Below are 13,871 nucleotides of genomic sequence, written 5' to 3'. Positions count from 1 at the left end.
CATCCTTGACCAGGGTTGTTCTTCAATAATAATAAAGGAAGTTCTTGATGTCTCTTTGGTTTGTCCACAGCTGTACCAGCTGAACACGTGCCCCCTCCCTCTTTTCTCCTTTTCTTTCTTTGCCTCTGCCTCTCCCTCTTCTTCACAGATCTTCTCATTCTCCTTTTTTATCAATTCCAATGGAACCTGCAGGGTCCATGTGTGCCGCTCACCCTTAACAATACATAACAATAAATTCCAATAGGGTGTTCCCATTTTATCAGCCCTTCAAGCTGCTGAATTCTTAGGAAATGCAGAGCTTTAGTCAGTTGTTTCCTACCCACAGTAAAGAAATCACTGGCAAGTAAGCTGCACAAACTGAAAATACAAGTGCAGTTGACAGAGATTCACCTTAAAATATGTGAGATCTTAAATAAAAGGTTTCCATTATTGAGTTAGGAAGAAAAGCACACAACCAATGGAATAGAGACAAAATTTAGGATAGAAATGAAACATTGGAGAGTTAGTTTTAAAATATTTTTGTTAAGATTTGTGAACCTTTAGGAGTGGACTTGTACAACATCTAACATACATTAATAAATGAGGAGAAGATGGGGAAACTGCAGAAAAAGCACAAATAGGTGCCTCTAAGGAAACATGGACTAGGTTGCTGCTAAGAGTCCATATGTTAGTGGTTCACGAGAACTTAAACATTGCCTTACTTGATCAGATGAAAGACCTGTATATTCAGCATTCTGACTCCATTGGCAGTCAGGCAGTTGCCTTAGGAAGATTCATAAGCAGGGCATGGTGGTGATAGCATATATTGTTGCTTGTCCCAGCATCTGGTAATTAGAAGATGCTATCTCTGAACACATGGGTAATAAATCATAGATAAATCTGTCCTCTGTGAATTTGCACTTATCCTCTACAAACATATTTGAACCAAACAATTACTTACAGGAGCTAGTACCGTGTTGTGTACTGGATTATTATATATATGTTGCAGCTGGAAGGAACATTTATAAAATTCACATGGAGATTGTCTTGGAAATTCCTTCCTCTGATGACTAGTTTTAGCAGTGTTATTTAATGTCTGTGGAATATCTTTTGGGAAGGCTCTGTAGATTGTATACATTGGTTTGGGTGTAATCTGCATGTGTGTTCTAAAGTGTCCTGGAAATTCTGTGGATGCAAAATATCACACGAAGAAGGCTCTCCAGAATATCTGATTGAGGAAGAGCAAGCATTTTAAACTAAGTTGTTTGAGGAAACCTAAGAGTGGGACGCGGGTGGCGCTGTGGTCTAAACCACTGAGCCTAGGGCTTGCCGATCAGAAGGTCGGCGGTTCAAATCCCCGCGACGGGGTGAGCTCCCGTTTCTCGGTCCCTGCTCCTGCCAACCTAGCAGTTTGAAAGCACGTGCAAGTAGATAAATAGGTATCGCTCCAGCAGGAAGGTAAACGGCGTTTCCGTGCGCTGCTTTGGTTTGCCAGAAGCGGCTTAGTCATGCTGGCCACATGACCCTGAAGCTGTACGCCAGCTCCCTAGGCCAATAAAGCGAGATGAACGCCGCAACCCCAGAGTCGTCTGCAACTGGACCTAACAGTCAGGGGTCCCTTTACCTTTTACCTAAGAGTCAGCTTAATGAAGTTGGCTGATTTGAGCTGCACATATTTATTTGGTCATACACAGGTGCTTAATGAAATAAACCTGTGTTTTCAGAGCCTTCCTTATCTTGAATGTCCACAACTACTTCCCTCTATCCTGATTTACCAAGCAACTTCAGTTCGCCAAGCCCTTTCACCCAGACAACACATGTAGCCAGCAAGCTAGGGTTGCTCTGATCGGTTTCATGTCCATGTGTGTATATATTCACACCACTTCCTCTGATTGGGGCAATGTAATTAGCTCTTGCATTCTCAGCATACCTGTCACCTCCTAATGAGGGCTCCATAAAACAACATCCCATGATCCAGTTTCCTGCAGCACTTCTGGCCAGTTGTAAATCTCAGCTTTTACAATTTTGGGACAGCAAAACAGATGGAATAACTTTTTTGTTTGCGGGTCTGCCTTTCGGGACAGTATTTGATTTCCTTTGTATAATCTGCATTCTTTAAATAAAATAAATGAGTAAAGATAAATAATAAAAGTAAAATTATCAGTGCTTTACTAGATCCTACATAGCACTCAGACATGCACAGTTCTGTCCAGGACCTTGCCTTCATGGTTACAGGGATAAAGGTAAAATGCTGAAGGAAAGAAGAATGGTGTGGATTATTGCACCAAATAGGATACATCCTTCCTCTATGTATGTCATTGTGAAGAATCACGTAGCATTAGGGCTAAGGCAGTGATTATTAGAGGCGTATATTTCCTGATCCAAGGACATAAACCCACCACACTTGCCAAACATGTTTTGTTTGACTTGGATTGGGATCTTTCCGATTTGGACAGAACAGTCAGAAGAGTGCAGTTCTATTCAGTCCTGTGTTTACCAAAGTGTTGGGGTTAGGCAAAGGTTCATTTGCCTAGTAAGAATCATTCAAATGTCACCTTGAAAGGTATTTGAAAGGCATTGTGGGGCGGAGTTCTTTTTGTCCTGGTGCCTTCCCTTTAGGGTTACACAGACCGGATCAAAATGAATGGGAAGGATAAGTTAACACTGGCGTGATCGGTAGTGACTTTAGGTGTGAATCATTAAGGGCTATCTGGGAGAGCTGTTTTTTCCTGTTCGTTTGTTTATTTATTTGTTTTTATATTGCCCCCCCCCCCAATTTTGACAGTGTTTTCTGGTTCTTTATGAGATGGCACCAGGTCAGCAACTGGAATGCCCATCTTCCATTTCAATCTGAACTTCTCAGTGTGTCATTCTTTCCTGGGAGCATTACACTCTGCTTTCTTTTCTAGGAACAGCTACAACCCTGGGTTTTATTAATAATGCTTGCTTTAGCTTGCAGTGTGCTGTCCCTGTCTAGAATGCCAGGCTTGATTATTTTGGGGTCTGGTTGTGCATTCTCCATGTGAAAGTGATGGCTTATTAGCGATTGTACATTCCGTGGGAAGAAAGGACTTGCTGACATTCTAACCATCTCCACAACTTGGATGAGAGAACTAAACGAATTGCTGCCGCTCTTTCCCAAGTTTCAGTGTTTGTCACAAAACATGAGAAAATGGTGCTAGATGAACGAGCGCTAACTAAATCTCATCAGTGGAGCAATTTACCATCAATAAATTTAGATGCTATGGCGGTAGAAGCATTTCCAAGGTGACTGCTTTAAATCACTTAGTGGTTGTATTAAACACCTTAAATCACTTATAATAGTGATCGTATTAAACAGCTGGTGCCAGCAAGGATAATCTGCATATAAATACAGGCTTTCCACAGCATCCTTTTTTGCATTGCATCTCTTGCACACAACCCACTACTTAGGGCTGCACATAACCTTGATTGCCACTCTTAGAGCTGACAGCCTTGACAATCATCCATTTGTACAGGGGAATGGACTGAAGTCAGCTCCCCTTTTCTCTCCCAGCAGGTGATCAGCGCACTCTCAGAGTTTGACACCACCATCTGTCCAGCAGGCCCATGCACGGCAATCCTTGTGCATGATAGCCTGTGTATAGCTCACTGCTCTGGACTAGAGTATGTGATTTAGAGCTGTAGAACGGATGCAAAGTAGATCTAAAAAAATAATAGTCATGGGCTAAATGATATTAGAATATTATTTTAATAAGGCATTGACCCATTTTGATTTTTGCGACACATGCCAGATAAGCACTTAGGAATGATGCAAATGCTATTTAAATTATATACATATAGTGCTTAAATGGTATGTTAGTATTAGGGTTTTTTTTCCTGTGACAGCCTTCCCCAATGTGGTGTCCTCTGGATGTTTTGGCATACAGCTCTTTTGATTCCAGACTACTGGATAGTTGTAGTCCAAACCATCAGGAGAGCACATTAGGGAAGGATGACCTAGAGAATCAAAACTAATTCAGTTTCAGTTTAGGTTCCAGTCTTCAGTGGGTTTTTCTTTTAGAGCTTATCTACAAAAATGAGAAACTCTGATTTCCATCCTCCGTCCACCTTTAAGGTGATCAGAGTTCCTTTCTCTCTCACAATGCAATCCTGTGCATGTTTACTTGGAAATGTCCTGTTGTGTTTTTGTCATAAATGTGTTCAGGATTGCAGCCTTAATCTGGGAACAAGGACTAGGAGGAAACAATTGCGAAAGGCTGCTTTGGAATACTTCTCAGTTATATAGTTTGATGATTCAGTGTTAGGGCATGTAAGAAAAAAATGAGAGGCATTAGGGAACATTTTTTGATCCTGTCCAAGAATTCGCTTGGGGCTAGGAATCATAAGGCTGTTTTTTAAAAATAAGGTTAGGTCCCCTGTGTTCTGACCGCAAGCATGCTTTAGCATAATCAGATTGCTCCAGCGATATGAATGGTATGGTGCCCAGTAAGATGGTGTTGGAGAGTAAACAAGGGAAACTGAGAGCTAAGACCTTTGGACTCTTTGTTTCTTGCTGTTAAAAAAAAACTTAATGGGGAGAAACAAGTTGCTAGGAATATGGAATAATGGAATATGGAATAACGAAGGTTTCAAAATAAGGTGTGTCTCCTTCCAGCATCCTTGTAGCTTCTTGTAACTGATTCAAGAATCATATCAACGCCAGCTCTCCAGGGGAAGTATAACGTATGGTTCTGGGAACCGGGATACATAGCTCCAGCCTTGCACATGTGTGCAAACTTTCTATTCTAATATTTTCCTTCTTAGGAATAGAACCAAAGATATCCCAAAGTATAATAACTCAGCCTCAAATTGTACATAATGGCTTTGCTGGACACTCAAATACAGGGATTCTTGAGCTATAAACTTTTTAAGATTTAAAACTCTGCCAGTGCATTAAAAGAAGAAAATGCTTTTTGCTATATATATTTATTGTACAAAAAAAATCTAAAAAAGGACAAAGAGAAATTGGAACAGAAGCAATGGTTATGATATACTGGACAGACTAAAGCCAGTTACAGAACAAATTTAGTTTATACAACACAGAAGAGAAATATAGCCAAGGCAATCCTTATTTGTGTTTGCTTTCCTCTAATTTTCTTTTTCTAAGATGTATGTGAAATAACAGCTGTTACAAGATCCAGTTGTTCTGACCCCAGTTCCTCATAAATGAGTGCCATCTTAATTTAATTTTTGTGTTTTCAGTCAGTAACCCCTATGGGGCAGGAGAGATTAGAAAATATGTGCAATGGTGGATTTTTGGCAAAGCGAACAGCTAGGAGCTTGTTCAACTGAGAGAGGAATACTGTTTTCACGGTAAAAGGTCTGTGACATAATTCTTAACTAACTCTAAATTTGTTAAGTGAAACAGACCATAACTGTGTCAATTTGATAAATGGCAATGAAACCATGTAAAAAAACAGCATCAAAAATAGGGTATGATATGGCATGATTTTTGAAGGCAGCAAAATGCCAGCAGAATTTGTAAGATTGGTTTCTTTTTTTCCAATAAATAGGTACAGTGGTACCTTGGTTTACGAACTTAATCCGTTCTGGAAGCCCGTTCTTAAACCAAGGCGTGCTTTCCCATAGCAGCGGGGGACTCAGTTTACAAATGGAACACACTCAACAGGAAGTGAAACATGTTCTGCTTCCAAGGCAAAGTTCACAAACCAAAACACCTACTTCCAGGTTTGCAGCTTTCTTAATCCAAGTTGTTCATAAACTAAGCCGTTCTTAAACCAAGGTACCACTGTACTGAAAAATTTACAGAGAAGTCCTAACACTCAGATCCACTGGCTGGAGGGGTTAGGATTAGGCAGAGTGCCTCTCTATCAGCAAAGAAGCATTCTGCTTCTAGGCAGATCACTTCAGCAGTGGGGGCTCTCACTGTGCCCATAGAATGCTGCATGGACATTGCAGAGTGGAGATGGGGTTGGGGTGAATTTGAGTCTACTAGGTTAAAGTCCCCTTCATTCTCTTGAGAGAGGCCCAACGATCAGGTTCTCTCCATCTATGTTAGCCTAAAGCTGGTATAAATAATTTCCCCCACTGGCATAAAAAAAAATCCACCACTTCACACCCCACCCCACTTAGAGTAACTGTCAGTCATTTCTGTGCCTTTACGTTTTCCTCATTTCTGGATTCTGTAATTAAGTCTCATACTACTGGTATAAAAGATATCCCTGTTCCACAGATGATACAGAGATAAAGCTAATTTGCCTCCAAGTTACACCAAAATTGGTGCTGAAGCTTACAGAAGAGTTAAATAGTTTTAAGAGCAAGCCCTTTAGTACTAAGTATTATGCCATCCATTCTCCTGTTGACACATTCTTGACTCGCAGGCAACAGCAAAAAACTGTCTTTCTAGGACTCCTCTTTTCCCCATAAATGAGGCACAATCTGTAATTGTGCTAAAAGTCTAACTTCAGCCTCTTCTTCCAGACTTAATTATTTGGCATGGGTTCTTCTCGCTCGTCCATGACAACTTGGGGGAAACTAAAGCTAGCTGGACATTGGTTAACTAATTCTAAACTATTAAAGATCTTCAGAAAGATTTGATAGCAAGAAGAAGTACATGAATGGCCGGTAGGTGTTTATTTCACTGAGAAATCAGCTAGTGAGTTAGTTTGCCCTACGAGCATTGTATTCAGTAGCATGGCAGTAACAAGACACTTTGTGGCTTGGAAGTCAGATATAACAATGTGTGGTTGCTGAGATGGCAGAACTACGCAGTGTATTGCCTTCGGCAGGAAAGGATTCGACACCAAGATTCATATGCACTAATCTTCACACACAGCCATTACAAAAAGAGAAAGCACAGACATAAAAGTATCTCTTCTTGAGCTCTAGGGTGTGTCACAAAAGGGAAAGCCCATCCTAGTCTCTTTAAATTTTCTTTAACCTTCTATAGTGCAAATGGTACCTTAGCCCAAAGCAGTCTTTCAATACAGACAATTTTTACAGTGAACATTCAGCATTTTTAAGTCCAGATGCTTTGCTTCACTCCTGCAGAGTCTCTGAGGCCTCCTCAAATGTCCTGATAGGATGGCCTCTTGCTTCCAAAGTGAACTGGTATCCCTTTTGTAGAGAAAGGCAGCCATTCAAGATGTTGGTGGATAGGTGTGAATGGGACACACACTGCCCCAATACAACAGAAGTCCCTGTTGATTAACACCAGCCATGGACCTAAAACCAACTTGCACCTCTTGGGGAAACTAAAATGACTATATGGCACGATGCATGCTATAGTGGCATTAGCTTTCCTCTCAGAATCCCAGTTTCCCCTCATTGGCAGGCAGTCTCAAGACAGCCAATGGGTTTCCATCTGGAAAGGTTGAGATGACAGCTATGCACGTCCCACATGCAGGACTGGAGTGAAAAGCTCTGAACTCTTATTTTTTTATATTTTAATTTTTTTATATATTTTTACATTTTTATTTTGTTGTTCAAGTGCTGTGTTTGGTCATGTGATCAAAACAAACAAACAAAAACAATCTTAACCAGTGAATGGCCTTTTGGTCATGTGATTTAAAAAATACTTCGCCTGTGTCACTGTCATCCTCAAACTCATTTCTTCATTTCATACCCACAGGCACATGCGCTCACATGCTCACACTCGCGCTCACACTCACTCATACACCCCTATGACATTTATGCACAGTAACATCAACAAAAAAGTTAATAATAATAATATACTTGTAGGACTGATATTTACATGCATACATCCAAAAATAGCCATGCCTGTTTGCCTTTTGTGAGTCAAATTACCCAAAGCAAAATACTATCCCATCAAAGGAGCCACTAGTAGCAGGTGAATTGGAATTATCTTTCTAGTTTAGCACCATTGGGCAGTAGAAGGGTAGGGTGGGGAATCAAACCACCCAAATCCCAGAAAGAAAACATCCACGTTTCTTTTAGATGAGACCTGCCCATCTATTTTGTGTACCGTACTTAATGGGTAGGCTGCATTAGTGTTTAACAGGAAAAGAACAGTAAAATGGACTGTATCATTGCAGTCCTAAGCGCACTTACCCCAAGGTAAGCATTGCTGAACATTGCAGGGCTTATTTCTGAATAAGTGTTCATAGGATCAGGTTGCATGCCTCTCAAAACAATCCTTAATGGCATTTGTTCTACTGGGACTTTTATCTCCACATGTGAGATTTAGGAATAGATTCTCCATCACTCTTAAGTTTTCGTCAGTAACCAACTACTCTATTATCAGGAATGGGGAGCCTTTGGCCATCCAGGTGTTGATGGACTACAGCTCCCATCATCCTTGACCATTAACCATGCTTGCTGGGGCTAATAAGAACCAGGAGTCTAACTATATGTGGAGGGCCCTGGGGTCACTATGTCTGCTCTATATTAATGAGGTACGCATTAACCAAAACACAATGAACTGGCCCTGGTAAAAAAATAATAGAGAGGTTATGAAAAAAAAGGTCTCCAGTTATCAGCCATTCCCTCAACAATCCCTTCTGACCATAGTCTCTGTGATGTACAAATGCATTTAATGAGCTACTTGTAGGCATATCCCAATACAGTGATTCCATCCCAATACAATTAATTGCATACTCTGTGTTAACCCTATACTTCAGCTATTTTCAGCTAATCATTTTGAATGTCTGTGTTATAACAAGTTTAAAAAATGTGTCCTGTTTCTCTACTGACTATACAAGCAAGTCACAGCAATGAACTGATTTTTGGAAAACTACACTGCATTCAAAAATAGACATTTGGAGATGTCCCATTGGAAGAAGCCCAATTCCTAGGGATCCAGTTTGACCATGATCATCTCAGTTTTCCACAATGATGTGTCTATATCCCTCCACCCCCTACAGCTGAGCAAAGCCACCAACAGGAAATTATATTTAATGAAAAATAGTTTTGTCGTACACTTCCCCCCTCTGCGTCTCGCAACAGGGAAGAGTTGTGTAGTGCAAAGTATGTGGCCCTGTGCCATAGCAGTTCAACTAAGAACAACTTCTTAAAGCAAGATTAAAATTAAGTATCTGATAACATAACAGCAAAATAAACCCTGGCTGGTCTTGGCAGATTTCAAACTGGGTTCTAGGAAAGAGCATTTTTGTGGAACATTTGTTGCGATGGTCCTCTCTGAATGGATATTTTGTGTAATAATATCTGCTAGATATTAGATAGCTGAGTGAGGTAATAGGCCACAGCAGTGAGGATTATCACATTGATTCATGCTTTTCCTATCACAGATTAACAGTCATCTGCATGTTATTGTCAAATTCCTTTTTCAAGTCAAACATTCTGATTTCAGTCCCAGAAACAAAACTCAAGCCTGCTTATTGATTTTAAAACAAACTGCACAACTATCTTCCTACTCTGTTTTTATAGAATAGTGCCAGATATAACGGTCTGAGAGTATGACACTGCTAACCTGAAATCTCACTTCTATACACTTCCCTCTTTTCAGCTTCCAACCACAATTCCTTCTAAGACAATAACAGAACACATAACTCTGTTTTATGCGTGACGTAAAACCAGTGATGTGGCCACTGCAACTGAATTCAAACTCATGTTCTACTTCTTTTTATACTTCCAGAAGCAGAGAGGCAAGGGGCTGGAAGACAAGTGTTGTAACAGGATACTAGCTAGAATTGCCTCCTGTACACTGTAAGACCAGTTCAAGACCCCCTTTGCTTTCTAAGCATGCGTAGATACTGTACACTTATACACTTTAGAAAGCAAACACGAAAGTTGCATCCTTTGGACAAAAAGTAACAGAGTTTCTCAAACCCCTAGTCCTTTATCAAAGCCAGTGTGTCATCTATCAGTAACTTGGCTCTTTAGAAAGCACAGCCTCATTAAACTAGTAAAGCATGCTGTTGCCAGTGTGAATTGGATTTTCATGGTTCAGATACATCAGGTCTGTTGGACTGAGGAGGCTGCAGGCACAGTCCTCCTGAATCTGTTAAGAAAATGGGTTCTTCAACACTGTCCTGATTGTCAAATTGACCTTGTTGCCAGAGTGGGTAATGATAACAGTGGTGTTTGCATACCTAAGTGCTGGCTGGGGAGGAACAATAGAGATCCAGTAAGAAAAGCAACTGTATTTCAACTAACGTTAGAAGAGGAATAATGCCAAATATTCTTTGTATTAAGGAATGAACTAGATGGGGAAAGAGACCGGTACCTGATTATTTCTTTTCCTTTAAAAGTCATTTCCCTTTTCTGTACCTCTTCACCAATCTCTAGTGGAGGGCCTTAGCTCCTTAACTCACAAGCTGATCAATATGCTCGCTCGCTCTCTCTCTCTCTCTCTCTCTATATATATATATCCTGCTGTTATGCAAAGAAGAAGTGTCATCCCTTAAAGATCACTTGGTAAAGTCAATGGCATCAATCAACGAATCCCATCTCACATCTTTTCTTTCAACCCTCTGGTCCTATGCTCTTTCCCAGTTCAAGGAGAGATCCTACAAAGCTAATATTTTCCAAAGGGAAAAGCAGAGGCATGAAGCAGAGGTAACGGTGCTTGATTAAAGTATTCCTGAACAAGTGACTTCTTTAGTACATCTGGCAAAGGCCCACAGCAATGGAATCCACAGCAATGAAATTGATCATCATTTTCCATTGCATCAAAAGGACTGGTGACACTTCTTCAAATACCAGTTTCTCTGCAGACTTCCAGAGAAAGCTGTTCCGATCAATCGCAACAATTAGAGATTTATTTCTTTTGATTTCTCAGGAACTGGAGAGAAAAAAGAATGGCATTGCTCTACATTACCATGTAGCAACTGCTCAGATTCCCCATTAATAAAAAATACCAATTCCACTCATGTCAAATTGCTGGGATATACTTTTGTTAGATAAATCTCACAGTAAAAAAACATGTAGTAAGTACACTTCTCTTCCCTCAGCTTTTTATTCCAAATATATTTTAATTACCATATTTTTTGCTCTATAAGACTCACTTTTTCCCTCCTAAAAAGTAAGAGGAAATGTATGTGCATCTTATGGAGTGAATGCAGACTGCGCAGCTATCCCAGAAGCCAGAACAGCAAGAGGGATCTCTGCTTTCACTGCACAGTGATCCCTCTTGCTGTTGTGGCTTCTGAGATTCAGAATATTTTCTTTCTTGTTTTCCTCCTTCAAAAACTAGGTGCGTCTTGTGGTCTGGTGCGTCTTATAGAGCGAAAAATACGGTAATATGAAACTAGCAAGATATGCCCTTCATATTTCTGATATTCTCTTTTGTGATGTTTGGTGGCACACTATGAAGGAAACTATAATAATGATCCACCCAAAATACAAGCTGCAGAAAAAGGAAATGAAGATAACAAATACAGCATATTGAGAACTTACATACTTTGGAGTCACCTGAAAGAATCCAGGTGACCCCAAACCATTGAGGAATGAAGGATTCCTAGCTTAAATCCAGTCATGGGCTTCCATCTGCAGAGCTGCTGTCCTGTATATACTTAAGCTAGCTAGTTCATTTGCACAAGGTGGTTAATAAGTTAATGTAATGTAATGCATATGAAAAGGTAAGTTTGAGTGCTTTGAAAATGAGTGAAGCGCTTCAGTCTATAAGTGCTAGAGAGGGGCAGTGTAGCGCAAAAAAGAGAACTGATCTCTGTGCAACCTTGAGCAAGGGACTGTTCCCTTTTTTGGATTTTAGGGTTTAAACCCATGAGAAGTGCTAAGATTTTGCTTAGCTAGGGCAGCATTGAACTCCCTAGCAACAGGGTACGGAGTTGAAGATTTTCCGCAGCGGCTCATCCTATGCACCTTCATCCAAGCCTTCATTCAAAGTTTGCCCGACATTCTGGTACCCTGTAACTTCAGATCAGGAAGGCAAAGATTCCATAGTATGTATCGACCTACAAAAGGACCAAAATTTGTCCATACAAGAATTGAACTGGGTGGTGATGTACACAGCTTCTTTAATACAATAAGTGCTAGATTTGGAAAGGTGGTAATCTGTAGGATGAATTAGTTCCTGGTGGTCTAATCTGATTCTTTATCCATAAAAAAAAGCAACTTCAGGAGAAGTCGAGTGACATAGTTTAGCTGCTTTCATGCAATAGAACAGCTGTAATTCTGGCAAACAAGTTGATGGGTGGCTGAAAAGAGTCTTGCTAAAAAATTTGAACAAACACTTGGCTCCAGGGTCTGCTACAGACTCCCCTCCAGTCCATCACCCCCACACCCAGGTTCCAGACCCATGACAGAAATTTCTGAAGGGTTGCATCATGCCACACAGCAGCTCGCTAGACAGCCCAAGCAGAGAAGTGGAGAAACAAGCCCTAAAGCAGCAGGAACAGCTGAACTCTGGAGAAACAGGGATTCTGATTTCATACTGTCATGAAAATAGCAGAAGGGAAGTAAAGACGCCACAATGGTATGAGTAGTCTGAGCCTGACTGTTTGTTCCAGTTTGGCGCAATAAGGCATTGTCTACTTCAGAGAGAATTCTCATTTGCTCTTTCCCCTTCCTTCATTAAGCAACTGCAAATTCTGCACCTCAGATTTATTGGAGAAATTATGAACAGCCTGCAGAAGCAAACGCTTGCATGAATAGAATTCATACTTTGACCTCACAAATAGAGGTGCGTAAGTCTACTTTCCAAATGCCATAAATAACCTGGGGCCACCCTACTCACTATAAGAGCTTTCCTACACCTAACCTTTTCCCTATTTGAATATAGAAATACTTCTGCAAGAAACAAAGTTCACTATATATGCCATTTCATCTGCCTAAGTGCTTCAGCTTTTGAGAAGAATATTTCAATGGCTCCTTCAATCTATAATTTGGCTGCTTAATTGAACAAGTGAGTCCCCCCTCCCCCCAAACAGACTAGATTCAATCTTTTGTCCCATCACAGATGGAAAATTTACAGGGAATGGTTGAATTGTGGTGACCATCAAACAGCAACGATTTCTAATTCACATAGGATGTGAACCACTAACTAATGGGTTGCACTTTTGGCTCCAGATTGCAGTGTAGCATTAGTCACTTGGACTGAAAATCCACACTGGAATCAATACCTTGACTCCACATTTAGAGCCGTTATAGGTAACACCACAATTACCAAGACCTTATACTCCCCTAAGAGCTTCTCCTATTTAAACTTTTATATCCTCCTTTGATTCTAAGAATCGTAAGCCATGGATATGAAATCCATTATAACCCAACATCTTCCCAAGGCTGTCGACTCGAAGGAGGCCAGTGACAATATCTACAACCAATTTGGCATTATCAAGTAACTTACATCTGTCTGGGGACATCAGTGTAAAGGCTTCAGCAGGCATTCTATCTGACCCTTCTGTGTCAGTTTCTAAACCTAGAAATCAAGCTCAAATATGGCATTTGCTAAATGCCCAGTGTTTGGCTAGTGTTTCATCATCTGAAGAGCAATGATCTCCCATCAAAAGTAACACCAACTCTGGATTAAATACATTCTGTGGCATAAAAACAATTAGAGACCATTGCTTCTCTTTTTATGAGTTAATGTATAATTTCCCTATGTTATCCTGGGCTTTGTTGCCTCAAATAGTAGGAAGCAGAATTGCACTGTGTTTCTTGGTTAGGGAAAGGAAGGTCACACTGTAGTTTCATGGAAGGCTATAGACAGGTTAAGGATCTACATAAGTGCATTTTAAAATAAAAAGAGCATTGATACAACAGTGAAGGTGAAGAGGAGCCAGACACAGCAACACACTCATGTGACTGCTGTGTTATTAAAAACTGCCTAACACCAACAAGCCATTTTTCCCAGAGATGGGGAACTTGCAGTCCTTAAGATGCTATTAGACTTCACATCCTATCAGCCTCAGCTGACATGACCAATTGTCAAGGATGATAGGAGTAGTGGCCCAACATCATCTTGGAGGCAC

The sequence above is a fragment of the Podarcis filfolensis genome (assembly GCF_964270895.1).
Source record: "Podarcis filfolensis genome assembly, chromosome: 2".
In the NCBI taxonomy this organism is placed as follows: Eukaryota; Metazoa; Chordata; class Lepidosauria; order Squamata; family Lacertidae; genus Podarcis; species Podarcis filfolensis.
Note: the sequence above shows the minus strand (reverse complement) of the source record.